General features: G+C 36.3%; 1 protein-coding gene across 1 annotated transcript in view; it reads right to left on the bottom strand.

The window, feature by feature from the left end:
- The window catches only part of ZNF608 (zinc finger protein 608), a 126,241-nt gene extending 124,013 nt beyond the window's left edge, over positions 1–2,228 (bottom strand). Inside the window, exon 1 of the mRNA XM_058169985.1 lies at positions 1,750–2,228. The gene's annotated coding sequence lies outside the window, so the exon portion shown is untranslated. The remainder of the gene's footprint in view (positions 1–1,749) is intronic.
- Between the last annotated feature and the right edge of the window lie 18,074 nt (positions 2,229–20,302).

Here is a 20,302-nt window from a genome sequence, read left to right as displayed (position 1 = left end):
AAAGGACTGAAAATCTGGGCTGGATTCCGCCTGTTAGTTGGGAAGTGGGTTTTTTTTCCCCTCCCGTGCTCACAGATCTGACTTCTTGAACTAACTTGAAGGGGGGAAATGGAAGGGAGAAGAGGGAGGGAATAAAATCAGGGTCTGATGAACCAGTTATCAAAACATCTGATGGAGTGTTGAAAAAAGAGTCTGAAAATGAAGCAAATATTCCTAAACAGAGGAAATGATTGAAAGTTTTTGAGGGAATAGGTCTTTTTTTTTCCAATTAAATAGCAGTTCCTGGAGAGGAGAGGTAGTTTTAAAACAAACAGCTCATAGAATGAGCCATTCGGTAATTAAGAATTCGAAGAGATAAAATATGTGTCATTATTTTTAGAACAGAGATTTTGTTTGGTCCTCCCTTCTACCCTCGAAAAATGTTTCAGCCAACGCTGGTTCATCTTTCACATTTCCTTCTTCCCTCCTCGCCTTTCGAAGCTTGGCTTTAGTATTTTTAATTAGCTGGTGTTTGGAAGATAAAAAAAAAACCTGTAATGAATTGTTGATAGATTGGAAACTGCAGAGTCGGTTCGCTGGAAATGTATCAGGGAGAAAACAGAAGAGGGAGGCAGGGAGGGAGGGGGATGGGCGGGTTAGTAGCAACCAACCACCTAAAAGGAGCGATTTTGTTACAGTTCAAGCTTTTCACATCACGTGAGGATCAAGGGCTCAATTGGTTGTCGTGAGAACAAAAAATGGGTGACAACCGTATCAAGAAAATACTGATCTGGTCTTTAAAAGGGTGGGGGGGGAGAGAGAATCTATTTCCTCTCTTCCTTCATCCTCTCTTCCCCCCCTCCCTACCTACTGGGGCTGGCGCAGCTACAAGTTACGCATCTGAAACATTGCTCCCGAGAAGTGACTGCTCCCGAGATAAGAGGTGAAATGAGCACCCCAGGTTTGCAAACCGTCTGTTGCGGAGGGAGGAGGGCGATCGTCCCCTTTCTCGCCCTTTCCTTGAATTCGGTGCCATCAGGAATTCGCCATGAGGAGGATGGCTTCGTGGCGGGTTTTTAAATGCCTCCTTTCTCTTTCTCTCCAGCACAACAAAACATTCCGTGGCATTCAAATTAGTATTTTCTTTATTGGATCATGGCAGTTCTGTGGTATATATAGAGATGTGGATATATATATTGCTATGGGCGGGGGTGGGGAACCGGACCGGCTTTTTAAGGGTGGTAGAAAAATATTCACTGCACCCACAACACACGGGCATCCTCCTCCTGCCCCACTTTTAACAGCAGATTGTTTATTTGCATGTGACAGAAGGCAATCTCTCCCCTCCAAAGGATCTTAAATTCGATTTTTTTTTCATCAAGCTATTTTGATTGTTTTAGGGCTGATCTTGAAGCAAGGGACAAGGCGATACACAGGCTGATCTTTAAGTCTCGGTCTTTTTTTATTTCCCCCACTTGGTCAGTTAAACCCCAAAAGGTAATACGCTTTAGCACGCTCCCTCCCTCTGCTCTTCCCCTCAAGTGCACTTTCAGGATGATTTGTGTGAGAAATTGCAATGCTTTCACCCTCTCCTACGTACCCTTTGGTGTATTTTAGTTTTAAACCCAGCTACACCAAGCTTTCTTTGCAACGCACACATTTCTTAATGCTCGCTCCCCTTTTCATATGAAAGAGAGACAGATAAGAGAGATAAGATAGCTCTAGATATCCCCTCTAAGTGCTATCGATACACCACGCAGTCGTACTTACTGTATCGAATGGAGTTGACCTTTTCCTTCTACAAGTGCAATGAGTGTGTTTTGTTGCAGCCGATTATTTGTTTTTTATTTTTGGAAAAAAAAATTAAATTTCCTCGACAGATTAAGGGGGGGCTTTTTGAAGAAAAGAGCACCAGATTTCGTGAACCATTAAAGGCTTTTCTCAATTGAAATTTTAAAAAAAGCTTGAAAATATAGAGCCTTTCATTCTCTCACATGAGCTCGCTCTCTTACACACACTGCATAAATCAAGCTGCCTTTACTGCACTACTGAACAGCAGAAATCAGAACTGGAGAGAAGCGAGAGTGTGAAGCAAGCCTAGACTCCCGTACCTGAAAGGGACTTTTCTTTGTTCCCAATGCCCTTTCCCTTCTGTCCAATCAGAGGCCAGCTTTTATGAAACCGAGCCGTCTCATTGGATAGTGGCTCCTCTTAGCTGCCGGAGGGTGTGAGAAATGCGCGCACACCCACATACAGAAACTGTCTTGTATTTTGCAATCTTCAGCCTATAGGAGTCCTCCATTAGGCAGTCTCTTGCTACAGCAAGATACAAATATGTTTCCTATTTCAATTACGGCATTAGCCTATACGTTTTATTTAAATGAAAGGATCAGGTGAGGAGGGGGTTAGGACTGCACCATATAATCCCGGGCACGGAATATGGGAGACTCCCTCGTTTATACCATTTCAGCGTCTTAAGATTTGCGTCTGCATGGCAAAGCCACAATTAATGGCTTCCTTGTGTGCTTTTTCCAAGAACCAATTGAAAAATCTTACCGTTTCTCCGAGTGCTTTTTTTGCCCCCCCCCCCGAATATCTGTACCATTTGACTCTGTACGTAGGTCTTTTCTGATATTGATGTGTGTTTTCCAGAGCAGAAGAGAAGGAGGGGTGGGGGTGAGGGAAAGATATTTTCCCAAAGGAAAACTGTCCCTTTCTCCTCCCCCCACCCCATCCTCCCTGCTTTGCAGGGGTACTCAGCCGACATGCTGCGCCTTTTCTCACCCTTCTCCCTTCGTTTTTCCACACTTTTATTTTCTGCTCATTTTTACAATATGACTTAAATAGGGCATTTCGATTTTTATTATGGAGAGGAGTAACCCTTTTGTTTCCAGCCTGCTGATTTACTGCTGCAAGCAGTGAACTGGAATAGCAAGAAACCACTTACCAACCGCGGGAACACATGAGTGAGAATGCAATTATTTTCTGGTCGCCCTTCCCCCAGTTAACCTCTTTCCAGTGAATCACTTCATCAAGAATTATATTTTGTTGTAGATGTACAACCAAGAATGTACTAAAGCTGTGGTATATTCTGGTGTCAGAAAATTGCAGTCTGCATTGGCGGAACTTAACTCGGTAGCCCTTCCCCCGTTCTTTCTGTACAGAGTATGTTATTTTATTCCAGACGGCCTGTTTTACATACTTAAGCAAAACCTGAAATAATCAAAACGTCCAGTTATTGGAAGATAGTGCTCTCAGAGGTCATGCCTAATAAACCATTAAACATGTGCATGATAGTTAATAGCAGCCATTGTTTAGAGGGGCATATGTGTTTTATAGCTTCTTTCAAACCTTTTGGTTTTGCTGCTAGCTTTTATCAGTGGGAATCAAGAATGTGTTTTTTTTAAAGAAATACTTGAACAGATAAAGAGCAATTTTCTCCAAATGTTACAAGTATAAAATTTGAAGTATGGGGTTTCAAATTATAACAGCTTGCAACCAATTGTGTGGTTTGATATTTTGATACCTAAACGCTATTTTGTACTCAGTTCAATATTTGTGCTAAATCTCTGGATGAATAAATACGATGAGCCTCCTTAAAATAATATATTTGCCTGGCAGGAATTGCATTTGATCGAACCTAGGGTTGAGCCACTTTGTGTGCTTACTACTGCTGTTGAGGTCAAAAAGACTTACAAGTGCAGCCAATGTACACAATGGCCAGTTATTCTTGCTCACATCTTACATATTTGCCAGTTCCCCTAAAATTCTTCTGCAAAAATCTTTCATAATTGAATTTCTTTTTTAATGAGCTAACAATGGTTGGAACAGTTCTTCACTGCCACTAAAATTTGGTACAGTTGCGAATGCAGCCAACAAATGTATGGAAGGAAGGGTATTGTACAAACAACCGATCATCAGATAGAGTCACATAAATTATTAGGTGATTTTGTTGGATTTGGCTTAATTTATATCCCAGTCATGTAGTTTATATGTTATTTTTTTATATATTTATGGCACAGAATTCTTTGTGATCCCAGCCATTGTGGCTTCTTCAACAAAACTTAATAAAATCATTAGTGTAATGTGTGAGCTGTAGTATAGTCTAATTACAGTAATGTAAGACTATATTTGTATAGAAATAAATTCTGCTTTGTTCAGTTATACACTTTGCAGGTATGATGATACAGACCATATGAAGCACAGAATAGTCATTTGAATTGAGCCTAACCATGCCAACAATTTGTAGTTAACTTGTAAAAAAACTCACAATTTCTAATCCATATCTTAAAATTATAACTCCGATACTGCCTGCTAAAAGTAAGAACTTCCATCTGTAGATTCAGTTGTAAAATTTGAACCATCCAGCAAGGCAACTGGATACTTGTTTGGGAAATCTTGAATGCAGCAAGAAGAGCTCTTGTTAATTTTTGGCTCTGCAACATAATCTGTACTTGCAAAGAGAAAACTAAATCATTGTTTCTCTCTACCATGCCCACAATCCATATTTTATTTGGTATAAAAGATATTTTTGCATAGCAGATTCTTGAAGATGAGAAAAAGTTGTATAACCTTCTTATTCAGGAAATTACAAAAAAGTTATGGAAATTAGCGCCAGGAAAACCGTCTCTTTTACTTGGAGAAAGGATTAAGTGATTGAGTGACACTTTATATGGGATATACTGTAGTAAAGGGAATTTAGGAGAAGTAGTTGTTAATGCTGAGGCTAATGCTATTTCAGGAAGAGCTGAGATAGCCAGTTCTATACCTATTGAAATGTCAGTAGTGTATTAAGCATCTCAGTTCATAAATACTGCAAATTCAGCCATTTCTCTCTCTCTCTTTCCCCTCTCCCTCCTCCCATACCCCTCTAAATAGATAATAGTAAATAGATGAATGACTTGAACTTCATTACAGGATCTTATGTCAGCAGTAAACTGGGAGGTGAAAAAGTAAATTTTAAAATGGTTGAATTGAGGAATATTCAAGAGTTTGAGAAACACTTCTTGATGCATTTTAAATAACTACAGTCTTGCTAAAAAATGGGAGGTTTCTTGGAAGTGAGAAGTCTGGAAAAAAGGTCTGTTTATAGCAGTGTAGTTGTAATGTAAATAAAGCTTTGTTCCAATTCTTAGGTTGTATTCCCACACAGAGTGTCTCAAAATACACAGCAATATGCTAACAATAGCAAATCTTGGGAAGTGGGCTTTTGAAACAAGGTGAAATGTATTGGTTAAAGAAATGAAGATTGCAATAAAAATGTTCAGCAATAATAATAAAACTCTAAACTTTGTAAACTGCTTTGAAATGTTTTTGTTGTGCTGTTTTTTTCACCTACTTGTGAAAAAAGCACTTTTTTCCCCAGTGTGTTATATAAAGTTTGTAAATGAGACTTCAAAGTAATTTTTAACGGAATTGTGAACAATTAAGTCTTAATAAGATTGCATTTTGACAACGCTATGTATGTGTACTCTAAAACATGGTGTATTCTGAAACTATGTATAAGATTTACTTAAAGAAAAATCAGATTATAAAATAAAAATATGATTGTATATGATCAAGGTATTTGAAAGATGGTAGAAAAAGGAAAAAGTATGAACATTAGTAAATGTATATTATGCTAATCTAGTCAGCATATGATATTTGAATCTTTCTGTTTTACAGAATGTTGCTGAAAGCATACTTGGACTAAGTATTGGATAATAATAACAAATCTGGATAGGGAGAATGTCAGTGACCAATACTCATAGATGAACCTCTGGAAATATTTTTCTTCCTTTGCTTCTGTTTTTCCCATGCTGTTTTTTCAATGAAATTGAAAATAATTTCGGCTCATTTTTTACTCACTGCTTTTCACAGTACTATTTATAAGAAAGCAACATTGAGATTAGGGCTTTTTGGAGGAGGAATTAAATAAAATAGTACTTACACAGGTCACTGTTGGATTTTTTTTTCTTTTTGAATAATATATATTTTACTTATTTGGTTAATAGCCCCCATTTTTCAAAATCAACCTCTTGTTTAGACATGTTTCACTTTAGGCTGTTTCATGTCTGCAAAATTACAGTCATTTGCACATTATTATTACAGTGAGTGGGAGACAGATTGTATTTAACACTGGGTAGGGGGAGGGTTATTATGGGAAGTGATCTTATACGGTCAGCACATAAATTCAGTCTGAAGAAAATTGCTTCTGAATAGTTAGTCTGTTCTCTCGCCAAGGAATGGTCACTGGGTGAGATTGCAAACACGCTTCTGCTTTATTTGTATTATACAATCCGAATGTTACAGAAGGACAGTCCATTGAACAAATGTTTTTGTAACTGAAACTGACGGGTGAAATAGCATCACTCCATCCCACCATATTCTTATAATTCAGAATATGGTTAATGGGAAAAGGGTAGGTGTTTTCAAAAATAAGCCTACTTTAATGCCTGTAGATATTGAATCATGCTGTTTTGTAAAAGGCACAATTACCTGGAGCATATTAGCAGGCCCATGTGGATTCTTCATATATTTAGCAGCAACATGTTAATAAAGCAGGAATGGCTGTCTCATCTTATTATCACAGGAAAAGGAAGACAAAATACGGACAAAATAGAAGGAGTAAGGTTTTAAAAGTAGGCTGGTTGTGTTGTTGGTTCCCAGGTTTTAGAATAGTAGTTACACAGACGGATTTTTTTAAAAAAATAGCTTATTAGGATTGATTACCATTCTACTATTAAAACAGTAATAATTTTGATATGGTAGTGATTAAAATATTTTTACCATTACCTACTTACTATCAATAAATTTGCATCTATGTAATGATCATTTAATGCTCTTCAAAAGTTTTATTTCATATATAAAATTAGATTTACCTAGACCTAAGTTTGTTTTAAGATGGAAGGTATTTAATTTTAGTTGTTTTTAACTTTGCTGTTATTTTGATTTCAGATCCTAATTATTTGAATGGTAAAGTGAAATGCAGCATTAATTTAATCACATTAGGGATTTTGAAATGGTTAGTTTTAATTGTTCCATTTCTCCTCCTCCTTTTTTTTCATCTCCCAGTTGACCAAAAAACTGTATTGATTGATTAAAACGAGGAATGCATTTGTTTTAAATGTGTTTGAAAAGTACAGTGACATAAGTTAACAGGCAAATATTAGAAGTTTTCCATGTTCCATTTACATAATATAGTTGTGCTATAGCAGTCATTAAAACAAATAATTTAATGTGTCCACATATTACATTTCCTGAACATGCACCTCTACACACTTAATTGCTCACCCCACAAATAATCTCGTAAACTTTAATTCTTAATCAAGCAGGGATCGGCCAACTTTTTTGCCTTTGAAGTCTGCACAAGAGCCTCAATTAAAGGTCATGTATACAAAGATATAAATATGTGCACATCCAGCTGTCATCCAGGATTGGCATATAATTATGCCTCGCTGCCTGTAGAACAAAGATGACTGGTATGTGATACTCTTACCAATTACACTCATGTTAATTCTCGAAGTTTCTTAGAGGGACTTTATAACAAATGGGGAAGCAGGGATAATTTCAGATATGTAAATGAGGACCCACTTCCATAACATTAGATGCAATTAGGATTATTAATATTTCAAAGAACAAAATAGCGTAGTTCTGAACTATTTTTAAAAATTAAGTGACAAGCCCATCCAGTTGAAGGTGAGTGCACCTTTTTACTCATCTTTAAGAGTTTTGTATGTGGTTTTCCATTATTTATTCTTAAAGATGTATGACTGACTGGCTGTTGTCCAAGGAAAACAAAAGACATAACTGTAGTAGAATTTGGCATTCAGAGATAAAGATGACAAACTTTCCAACTGCTTTTTTCTTTATTTGCTATTTTAATCAATTTATATATTTACAGCTGGATATATTTTGCAAGGTAGATTCAAAGTCCAATCATCCATGTTGATCGATAGATGACAAACTTCCATCATACAATGCACCTGTGAACTGAGTAGGTTTGGGTTTATTGCTTTTGTAGCAAAGCACCAGTGTAGATAAAAGAAAGCCTTATTTAACTAGAGACCTGTGTGATTCACTGTGACTATTGAAGATGTATTGGGAAAATAATGAGAAAAAAGAGGCATTTGGGGGATAATTATATTAACCCCTTTGGCTATATAAAGTGATTAATAGTGTTGGGGCCAATTGTTTTAATTTATGCTTCTGTTAAATTTCTTAAAGAGAAAATTAATCAGAAGATCCACTGTAATAAACATAAGCTAGAAATATGCTTGTATTCTCTGAAGGCCTTCCATCTTATAAAGAGTTTTGTAAATATGCCGTATAATTGTTATTATAGAAGAATCTGTTTATAGCACTTCACTGGTTGATTTTCAGACCTTTATGTTTAGATCTCTTACTGCAGCATTGCATCTCTTTATGCCTATTTATATAAAGCCGATAGGACATCTCCTATTACATTATCAGCATTGTTAAAGAGTTGTTCTGGATCATAAAAAAATTGGGCACTATTTTAAATATAACAAAATGGAAATGGGAAAGTATATTATTTTAACTGGTTGCTGTGAGCCACCTAGGGAGAGGACATTTGTAGGATTACTGCATGAGATAGACGGTTATATCAGCTCTTTAAATAGAGAGGTACAGGTAAGCCTCAACTTACCACAGTTCAGTTAGTAACTCTTTAAAAGTGTTACTGAAAAAAAGTGACATGACCATTTTTCACATTTATGAGCATTGCAGTATTCCCATGGTCATGTGATCAAAAATTCAGATGCTTGGCAACTGACTCATATTTATGACAGTTCAGTGTCCCAGAGTCATCTGATCACCTTTTGCAACCTGACAAGCAAAGTCAATGGGGAAGCCAGATTCACTTAACTGTGTTACTAACTTAACAACTGCAGTGATTCACTTAATAACTGTGGCAAGAAAGCTCAAAAAATGGGCTAAAATTCACTTAACAAATGTCTCACATAGCAACAGAAACTTTGGGCTGAACTGTAGTCATAAGTCGATGACTATCTGTATCTAGCAACATGCTACATATGCCTCTAAGTGGGCCCATGGAATTAGTTTTCTTGAATGTCTGATTTTAAAACAATTTTTTAATATATGTCTTTGTATAATTGCTTGAAAATTGTCTTAATCATGGTGGGGGCCACATCCTCTTTTTTATACAGGTCTGAAAAACGATTGAACAAATGTCCTAGCGGTATAGCACATCTAACTTACATTCAGACATTATTAAAACTGTTTGGCTTAATACTATATACAATAATTGATAGCCGTTCCTGAGAATTTCTGATAAATGTCATAAAGTTTCTTTTTTTTTTTTATACAAGCTGTAGCAGGTTCTTTTGTGTGTAACCTGTAGAATATTGAATTCTCTGTGGAGACATGCGCCATCGCCAGCTGCTCTCCTGGATTCCATTGCGCACATGCTGCCCGCCAGCTGGTCTTCATGCGACCTGGTCCTAGGTCACTTTTTTCAGCATAATTGTAACTTTGAACAGTCATTAAATGAATGGTCTTAAATAGAGGACTATTGATAGTTTAAATTGGGTCTGACCAATGCAGAAGGAAAAAGAATGATTATCTTCCGTCAATTGGAAATTACTGTTAAGCTAATATTGTTATGCCATTTTTGTAACCAAATTACATTACTGATTCATATTCAGTGAACTTTACAATAGACTTTCCAGATTTGAAAGTAGATTACAAATTCCAGAGATGCTATTTCAAGAGAAAACACTGAGAGATTGTTATTGTTTCTATAATAAACAAAGCTAAGAGCAACATATTATTGCAGTGATTTTGCTGATATGTAACATTTTCAGAATGTGCTGAATTAACATATTCACTTTGAATTTGTTAAAATGTTGTGTTCACAGCATTCTCTCAGTAACACTGATCTAACCCTATGAACAAAAATGTTGAGGCCTCATAATGCATACTTAATTATTTCAAAAATCCATTTTGTTTTGCTACTTTCCCCCCCAAAAAAAACTATTAAAAGAAATATTTTGCAGTTCACAGTAAAATATGTATGTAAGTATGGATCATCTTTAATAAACAAGCATGTTTCTGACTCATTTGTTTAATTGGGTTCTCTTTATTTAGTTTTAGGATTTGTGCGGAGTATAGATCACAATTTAGGGAATAATTATGCAGAAATACTGAACATTCAGAAGAGTTCTGAAACTCAAACTTAAGTACCAAAGTACACATGGACATGACATTTTTGACTGGTCAGCATGTCTTTTTGTGAAGGAAGATGGAAGAGATGCGTTAACTTACAGAGCAGTAGAAGGTATGGGAGCAGTTGTTTGAAACGGAAGGCATAAATTGGCATCATTTTATTCACTCTGTTTTTGGCTACTTGAGCTGCATAACTACTGAGGTGTTGCCTGCTAGGTCTGTAGTTCCAAACATATCAGAAACACAAGCCAGAAAGTTTTGAATTTTACAGTGGGTGTGGAAAAACATTACCAAGCAGAGAAACTATACTGTGTAAATGTAGATGTATGCAATATACCCAGTCTACCAGTGAACTACATACTATCCACTTGCAAAATCAAAATGCTTGTGAAGGAAGTTGAATGTGAAACTATGAGGAAGTGTTTTTGTCAATGTATGGCTGCAGTTAAAATGGAAAGTAAGGCAAGGGCTTGTCCTTCAGCAGTGTAGTATAGATAGTCACTGTTTAACAAGTGCTTTGGATAGCAATTGTTTAGTTACAAAGGTGATAAAAAAGTAACTTTGAAATGTTTCTTTTGGCATATCTGGAAATCTTTTCCCTTGCTTTCCTCCTATAAAAGTTTTTTTTTTCCTGCACAACCACATTCCCACAAACTTAATATATTGGGGCTTGCTTAGATGATGCCAATTCATGAATGAAGTCAAAAGTTGGGCATCCAGTATCTCTTGTGCAACCTTTTTCTCTTGCTAGCACAAGGCTGTATAGAAGCACAAGATGTTTCTGACCCGAAATCATTTCTTTCAATAGTGATTTGAAATTAACCAAAAGCTGCATGAAAGTTGATTGAAGGAAGTCTGGGGATTTGTCTATGGAGATTCTCAATCATCGAGGTCATGGTTGAACCAAAGGTGCTTTTTCAAGAGGCAACTGCACTTTGTTTTTTCTTTTGAAGGCATTTTGCTAAGCTTGGATGAGAAGCGAAATGTTTTCAAACAAAAAACAGAAAGTGCAGTTGCCTCTTGAAAAAGCACCTTTGGGGCAAGTTTGTGGATCAGACATGGCTTGCTTGCATTTACCTTGTAATAATGTATTTTTTTTTAATTTCTTGGTATTGGTAATATTAAATTTATTAAATTTATTGTTATTTAGTTATTGCCCTAACTAAATGCAGATACGGGAAGGGGGGAGGCCTTTAAACTATTGTGCTGGAGATGACTATAACGCATTCCATGGACTGCAAAAATAAAAACAGACATTGTAGACCAAACCTCACTAAAAATGTCCCTTGAAGCCAAGATCGCCAAACAGATGCTATCATACTTTGGTCATATCATGAGAGCTGACTCACTCAAAAAGTCAGTCATGCTGGGAGTAATCAGCAGAAAAATGTTAACAGGCCATCCTACTACCTGCTGGCTGGACAGTATAAAAGAAGACACTGAGATGATCGTGGTGGATCTAAAGAAGGCAGTGCAAGACAGAGTGGCATGGAGAGTGCTGATCCATAGAGTGGCCAAGAGTTGGATATGACTAAATGGATGATGATGATGATCATCATTTTAAAATAAAGTCATATTAAAAGGAGAGAAAACAATGGTTCAGATAAAGCTCTGGGTGCTGTTTGTACAGTTTTTTTAAACGTATGTGCCAAATTGATAGAATTATAGATCCATAAATTATAGCACTATTTGGTTTGTTCATTTTTGGAACTTATTTAAAATGCTTTACTCAACAAGATGTAAATTTATGTTTCATTTTTTCTTAATGTGGAGCTATTTTAATTCTATTTTATACTATCTGCTTTTCTATATCATCCTTTTTATATATATATAAAACACCCTACAAGGTCAAAGTAAAAGACAGTTGGCTGATACAGTTCAGCTTGATCTTTTTTTGATTTCCAATTGGAAAGATGTACAGTTTAAGACAGAGTTCCCCAACCTTTGCGGCTTTGCGGACCGGCTGGGGGGGGGAAGGGGATGGTTCTGCATGAGCAGCGGGCAAGTGCATGCCTGCTTGCAACTCCATTTCCATGAGCAGCAACAGGCACAGCCATAAGGCAACTAGATTGCCAAGTACCCAAATTTTGTTCATGAGACCGTGGACTCATTGCAATGGCTGTAACTTTGGATACAGGTTGTAAGTCCTTTTGTTCAACATGTTTGTAGTTTTAAACAGCCACTGAATGTATGATTGTAAGTTGACAACAACCTGTATTAAGGAATAAAGCAGGAACAAACATGCTTGGAACGCATAAGAACAAACACTGAAGCATTATTTAACTTGGGGGCTTTTTATATTTTCTACCGTGCATGAAAATGTTTTGTTGTGGCAATATGTGAATCACATCTTGTAAAATAGCTCTGCTTTTCTGAGGATGGTTCTCTTGAACATTATGATTGTTGACAGAACAGAATGCCATTCATTTTTCTTTTTTTTAAAAAAAAAAATTTGCATTGAAAATGAAAGAAAACGGATGCTATTAGTTTGTTGAGAAGTGATGACGAAAAAAACCCTATTGATCTTAGTTTTATTGCTGCAATAGCTTTTTATAAGGGGAATTATAAATAACCCAGAGCTGGTGCAGCATTCATTGCCCTAGTTATCATTAAATGAAGAAGAAAGTAGGTGGTGACGGCAATGCCTTCTCATCTAGAGCGCCTCATATTTATCCAATTCTGATTCTTTGTGTCTCTCTCTTTCTGTTAGATTTTCACATTCTCTTCCTTTTCTTTCCTTTCATTTCATTTCATTTTTCTTCCCTCCCTCCCTCTCTCCTTTGACAGAAGAAATTTGATCCAAAAGATTGTTGTCACTTCTCCCTTTTCTCTAGAGTATAGAGTCCTGAAAACAGGTTGAGCAAGTTAAGGCATTAAAAAGATCAGTCTTTGGCTGTTGAATGAAAGCCTGTTGTGTGTGAGTCACATACTAAATGAAATCTGCCTTCAAAGACTATTTTACTGCCTAATTATATATACACAAAATGTAGCTGTCTGTTTCAATCAGATCATAGGAAAAGAAAGAAAACTCTTTAAGATGCAATTTTCATGGTTTGTCATAACCTTCCAATACACACTGCCAATGCAAAACAAGGAAATACAGCTGCAGGGTCCAGATAACACTACTGTAATTGTGTTTTTTTTTAATTATTACATTCTAAAGATATTATACTTCACATTCAGGGGAACCTATGACCTTTTAAAAATTTCCTCTTTTAAAAAGAAAGGCTTTTGATGTTCCTCTTCAGATAGTCAGTCAATGAAAATTTTATTTTATTTCAGAATAATTTTGAAGAGTAGTTTTCCTGATGGTGCACCTTCCATTTTAGCTTATGTTAGGAAGGTCCACAGTTACTCCTATGCATTGGAGAGGTTTCCCATCATATATTGAAAGATATTAAAAATAACAAGGTCAGTGTATGCAATTAATTTCTGATCACTCCTATATTCTTCATATATTTATGGATGTACCATTCCATACCACTTTATTTTCTGTCTGCACTTATTCATTCTGCAGCTCATTTCTAGACATATTTATTTAGAAATATCCCTCACAATGTAAGAACTTTGTGTATCACGAGCAGAGGATTACAGCTCTTGATTCTTTTGACTTCTTTTAGCTACTGAGCCGTTGAAATTAATAGACCTTCAGAGGAAAAAAATGTAGAAGGTTGCACCATGAGCTTTAAAATAATGTAGCTAAATACACTTAAAGTAGCCTTTAAAGAAGCAAGTGGGTCTTCAAAATGGAAGTGATACATAAATATATATTCTGGTTGGAAGAACTCTCCCAAAGTGGGCGATCATCGTGCTCACTGATCTCATCAGCGAGCCCACAGGTATGACTTCTAAAGCTGATCTCAAAGCACAAGAGGTTAGTTCAAGTATTATTCCAATATGTCTTGGTACAATAATAGTAACTTGCCAAGGACTAAATAGCAAGACTCAGAATAAAACAGAATAGAAATGTGTATGTGCTTCTATGGTAGGTATTTAAATCTGTGACACTTATTTTAAGCAAGCATATTAATGCTTGAAATGTGAAAGTATTGAAGTTATCTGTCTACCTACACTTCTTTTATATATCTTTTGTAAAATTTCAAGTGAGCCTCTGTAAAGAATGCATAATTATACATGCACTTCTTTGTGCACATGCAAATGACATAAATTAATACAAGTAGCATACATTTCTCTGTTATAAACTACTCTCCAACAGTTTTTCCTCGATGTGTGTTCATCTCTCCAATTAATTTGCTAAATGAGATTTCACTGTATCCTTGTATAAAATCAATATGAAATAAGAAAAATTCTTGCATTCAAGATAAAGATAGTACCAGTGTAGCTTGCTACTAGTTTGCCCCGGATTGGGCAAACCGGTAGCAGCAGCAGTGTGAGGCTCTGCCCACACGCTCGGATGCTTCTGCGCATGCTCAGAAGCGTTGCACGAGCGCCCACAAGTGAAATGGTAGCGACAGGATTTGAAACCCACTACTGGTTAGTATACTGCAAATAGGATATTTTTTTTAAAAAAAAATCTGTTCCTGCAAAAATATTACATTAAAAAAGAATATTTTGATTAATTATTACATTTTATGGAGAACAGGATGCATTGTTGAAGCCAAGCAATCCATCTGTTTCTGAGTAGATTATCAAAAAGTTGCCTTGGGTTCTGTGATGGAATTTATAAAATGCAGTATAAACAAATGCATGCAATAATCCACATAACTAGTCTATTAGATCATATGCCTCGGTGATCTGGAAAATAGAACCACCATTGATATATACATATACATATACATATACATATACATATACATATACATATACAAATACATATCCCAGAATCCCAGAAGGGGTATGGCTAGCTGATGAGAACTAAATAGCTTGAAATAGATCTATACTAGTCTCCCTTTATTTTTTTCTCAGTAAATTTAACATATATACATATATATACATATACATATACATGCATACCAGTGGTGGGTTTCAAATTTTTTTACTACCGGTTCGCCGAACTACTCAAAAATTCCCCTACCGGTTCTCCAGAACTGGTCAGAACCTGCTGAAATCCACCTCTGATACATACATACATACATACATACATACATACATACATACATACATACCATATGATTGTATTTATTCATACATTTTTGGCAATGTACTCAAATTACTGCAATTTAAGGTAAATATTTATTATAACACACAAGTGGTACAAGGAAGAGGGCCGGTTTAACTCACGCTGGTAAAGCCTGTTATTAAGAACACAGTAGCCTGCAATTACTGCAGGTTCGAGCCCGGCCCAAGGTTGACTCAGCCTTCCATCCTTTATAAGGTAGGTAAAATGAGGACCCAGATTGTTGGGGGGGCAATAAGTTGACTTTGTAAAAATATACAAATAGAATGAGACTATTGCCTTATACACTGTAAGCCGCCCTGAGTCTTCGGAGAAGGGCGGGGTATAAATGTAAACAAAAAAAAAAAAAAGGAACAAACGAAAGAGTTGGGAGAAGCAAAGGGTTAGTAATGGGTTGAATAATTAAATATGAGTATAAAATCATATAGCCAAACTTGTTACATCTATAGAACAGAACAGATTTGGTCCTGGTTGGGATGGAGACCATCTGGGAATTCCAAAGCTGTAGGTTAGTCCAAAAAGTTGACAAAATACCATTAAAGAAAGCAATGTTGATTCATTTCCATATCATGTCACTGGGAGTTAAGCTCACCTGAAAGGTGTACAGAATTACTATAAAATATACAAAGGCAAATCTAATGGAAAGCCTAGTAGAGGAAGTGAACTGAACATTAAGAGTTTGCTAGTTCATCTCTTCTGGTATTATGGACAACTGCAATAGCTAAGGTAGAAAGTGGATTGTAAACATACTTCACTGTGATAATTAAAGAAATTTCAGTTCTTCAGTTCCTAAGGCTGATTTCCCCCCCCGAATATTTAGTTAACTAGATTGACCAGTTTAAGATCTGATTAAATTATTTCACTAATTAAAATATTATTTCTTTGCTTAGTTTCTTTCATTTAAAATGGTCATTGTTTTTCTGGATATTGATGAAACTGTAGAAAACTTCAAGCTGATAATTGATAATTAATTCAGGATGAATTATATTGAACTACAACTAAATTACATGTAATAATTTTCATTCCTGGAGTTGGGAGCTGACCTACTATTCTTTTCATAGACAAATTTACATATAATCAAAGTGAGGCTCACAAGGATTACAGGGAAAAAAATCCTATTAAATATATATATATATTACAATGTTTGTTTTGTACTGGATGCCCTTAAATCATACCTAGTTCAGATTGTGAATACTCAGAATAAATAAATAAGTTCTCTTCAAAGATCTAATAAAATATATGTTAATTAATTGCGATTCATTTAATTCTGCAACCTTCAGTCTAATTCGTGTTTTCTCTTGCCACTACCTATTTTTGTCAGTGTTGGCCTCAGGTATGTACCTGATAGATTTTAAGTTTAACAAATAGCAGTAAATGCATTTTTTTTACATCTACCTGTGTCATTAAGTCACATAGGGGTGGCGTGCTTCAAATTCCATCTATTAAAGAATCTCATCTGATGGGGCCCAAAAAGCTTTTTCTCCCAAAGCACTGCCCTTTGGAAAACCCTCCCCACCCCCACCCCAGAGATTGGCCCCAACCCTATTGGTTTTTGAGAAGGCCCACATTTGGGTGGCACTCATATTCAGCATAGCCTATTTGATGGCTATATTGAATGTGGTGAATGTTCTGTACCTTGGCTACTGATTGAAGTGATTTTAATAGTCTAACCCAGCAAAGCTGGCTGAGGAACTCTGGGAGTTGAAGTCCACAAGTCTTAAAAGAGCCAAGTTTGCAGACCTCTGATCTAACCTATTAGGTTCATACATTTTTTCTGTTGCAAGTTTATTCATGGTTTTGGACTTTTAATTGTTGTGAGCCATCCAGAATCATATATGTGAGATGGGTATACAAACTGTATATTTGAATGAATTAAATTTGATTTTAAATTATTTAGAAAACGTGTCTGGAATACTACAATCTTCTTGGAAGTTGTGAATTCTTGGAAAGCAGCTTTTGATTTTACCTTAAATTGTTCCTCTTCCAGAAACAACTGACATTTCGAGGAATTTCAAATCCAGACTAATCCAAACCAGTGGTGGGTTTCTAGTGGTTCACCCCGGTTCGGGAGAACCAGTAGTGGTGGTGGTCGGAGGCTCTGCCCACCCATCCAGATGTCATTATGGACGCTCTGTGCATGTGCAGAAGGTTCTGCACATGCACATAACATAACATAATAATAGAGTTGGAAGGGACCTTGGAGGTCTTCTAGTCCAACCCCCTGCCCAGGCAGGAAACTGTACACCACTTCAGACAAATGGCTATCCAACATTTTCTTAAAAATTTCCAGTGTTGGAGCATTCACAACTTCTGCAGGCAAATTGTTCCACTTATTAATTGTTCTAACTGTCAGGAAATTTCTCCTTAGTTCTAAGTTGCTTCTCTCCTTGATTAGTTTCCATCCATTGCTCCTTGTTCTACCCTCAGGTGCTTTGGAGAACAGCCCGATTCCTTCTTCTTTGTGGCAACCCCTGAGATATTGGAACACTGCTATCATGTCTCCCCTAGTCCTTATTTTCATTAAACTAGACATATCCAGCTCCTGCAACCGTTCTTCATATGTTCTAGCCTCCAGTCCCCTAATCATCTTAGCTCCGTGCATGAGTGAAATGAGCATGCATGCTTGTTCATAGTTCTGAACTGGTAGCGAAGGTAAGGGGAACCCACTACTGATCCAAACCCATATATTGTAGTGCCTAGGTGTTTGGTATGAGACATTCGTCATCCTAACACAACTTACAATATCAGCTAGATCTTTACATAATTATGTACTATAGACTTTATCACACTAATCCTACACTTCAGGAGTAATTCCTTGCAGGAGTACATAATCTCATCTTCATACTTATTTAAATTTTATGTTTCACAGCTGTAGTTAACTGGAACAAGGAATCTATTTCTTTTCTTTTTTAATGAGCTGTATCAGCCACCAAAGCACAATATATAAACTAAGCTTAGTCATTCCATTGGAGTGTATGTAGGTACATTTCTCATTCAGAAAGGTCCATCCTAATCATAGTTAGTCTAAAGATCACTTAATTAACTTGCATTTATTTACAGGCCATTTGTGTTTCGCCTTTCAGCTGTAAAAAAAGATCCCCCATGGTGTTTTACAGCAATAAAATATCAATACAACACTAATCATTCCCTGTAGCCTATTTTCTAATGAAAAGCTGACGTTGGTAAACTGCGCAAAAACTGAAGACAAATCCAAACAGGTATCAAATTCTTGATATACTAACACATTTTTTAAATCTTTTTTTCCTTCCTTCTTCTTCCCCCTCCCCCTTTCTCTTTTACTAAATGTATAATTTCAGATCCTTTCCACTGGGTCTCTTGCAGGGTTTAATGTACGTGATTAATCTTGACTCGGTGTAATACTGCTAGGAATGTGGCAATGACCTCAGCTGAACACTGGGAAAGTGATTAATGTTACATGAACAAGGATATTTCTTACTCTGGATCCTGAATAAATACAGACATGCAGTATTCGGTTACAGACCTTTGCTCAATTGAAAATGGGTCCTGGATCCAAAGAATAATGTTTCAGATGACATAAACAGTGTCAGAAGAAACATGGCTCTTGTTGAACAAATGCTGCTTCAAGCTAAAGTTCTAGTGAATATAAAAGATATATGATGCAATCAACAAAATGAGCCATAGTAAGACAAAGCTTTGCAGTGACTAACCATGGATTGAATTTCCCAACACTTTACATTTTGTGAGATAAATGGTTCACCAAAGGTCTCTGTTAAATAAAAGCTTGTCACTTCCTTCTTTCTTTTTCTTTCTAGTAGCAAAATTCTGTCTGTCTGTCTATCGTTAGCATTTTTTATGATATGGGAAGACAGGCAAACAGTTGCTATGATTGTCAAATGATTTAAATCAAGTAGAGAAAATGCAATAAAACACTGTTTCCATGGCAACACATTGTAACCTAGTACTTTTGGATTATGAGCCAACTCACATCTATGATCATTACTTGTTGACAGACATAAATTCACCCTAAAAGCATTAATTTCACAGGGAAAAAAATTGGAATGTTCAGCTACAATATAATATCATTTAACTATTTCTGTGGCACTACTGGAAAGCACCAGTTTATGAAGCCATTCTAATATTCTTGTGCTAATAAAGTAAATAAAAACATTTCATTTTTTTAAAGAAATACACTGCAACAAATATAGGTATATCTATATCTATTGATAATTGAAATATATTCTTTACTTCTTAAGAAATAGAAGAGATGAAATTGCCAATAACACTTTAAATCAGGGGTAGTCAACCTTTTTATACCTACTGCCCACTTTTGTATCTTTGTTAGTAGTAAAATTTTCTAACCGCCCACCAGTTCGTGCTCACTCTCACAAATCTAACTGCGTACTGACCAGTGCGACCGCAAACAAAAGAGCCTGCGCCGTGTATCATCGTCTGCGCATACCTCTCGCGCATCGTGGATTGGGGTTGGGGGGGCGCATGCTACCAGCTCTGCTTGTCTGTTACAGCTGGGTGGTGTGGAGGGAGATGTGCGAGCTATTCTGGGCTGAGGCTGTTTTGTCTGCGGTCATACTATAGCGCCATTTAGTTTCACTTACTAAACTTAACTTACTTAACTAAACTTATGCGCGGGTGATACAAATAGTATATTTTCAGAAATTTAAATTGTCACGGGGAATTTTATAAAAACCTAATGAAAATGTTTTTAAATAATGCTATGAAATTTTTTTGAAAAGTCAATTAAATTAAAAAAAAGGAAAGTGCTTCAGTATTGGACAAAACCCCTACCACCCACCGTGAAAGCTGGAATGCCCACTAGTGGGCGGTTGGGACCAGGTTGCCTACCACTGCTTTAAACAAACAAGTCTTTGAGAAATTAAATTGAAAATGAAGCATTAAAAAGCATTGGGCTAAGATGAGTCTTCGTATAGTTACAAAAAACTTATATTCTACTCTGGCGTCCTTGATATCAGTTCAAAAGAAAAAAAATTAAAAAGTCAGTCT

This window comes from Ahaetulla prasina, chromosome 2 (assembly GCF_028640845.1).
Source record: "Ahaetulla prasina isolate Xishuangbanna chromosome 2, ASM2864084v1, whole genome shotgun sequence".
Classification (NCBI taxonomy): Eukaryota; Metazoa; Chordata; class Lepidosauria; order Squamata; family Colubridae; genus Ahaetulla; species Ahaetulla prasina.
This window is presented reverse-complemented; position numbering and strand designations above follow the sequence as displayed.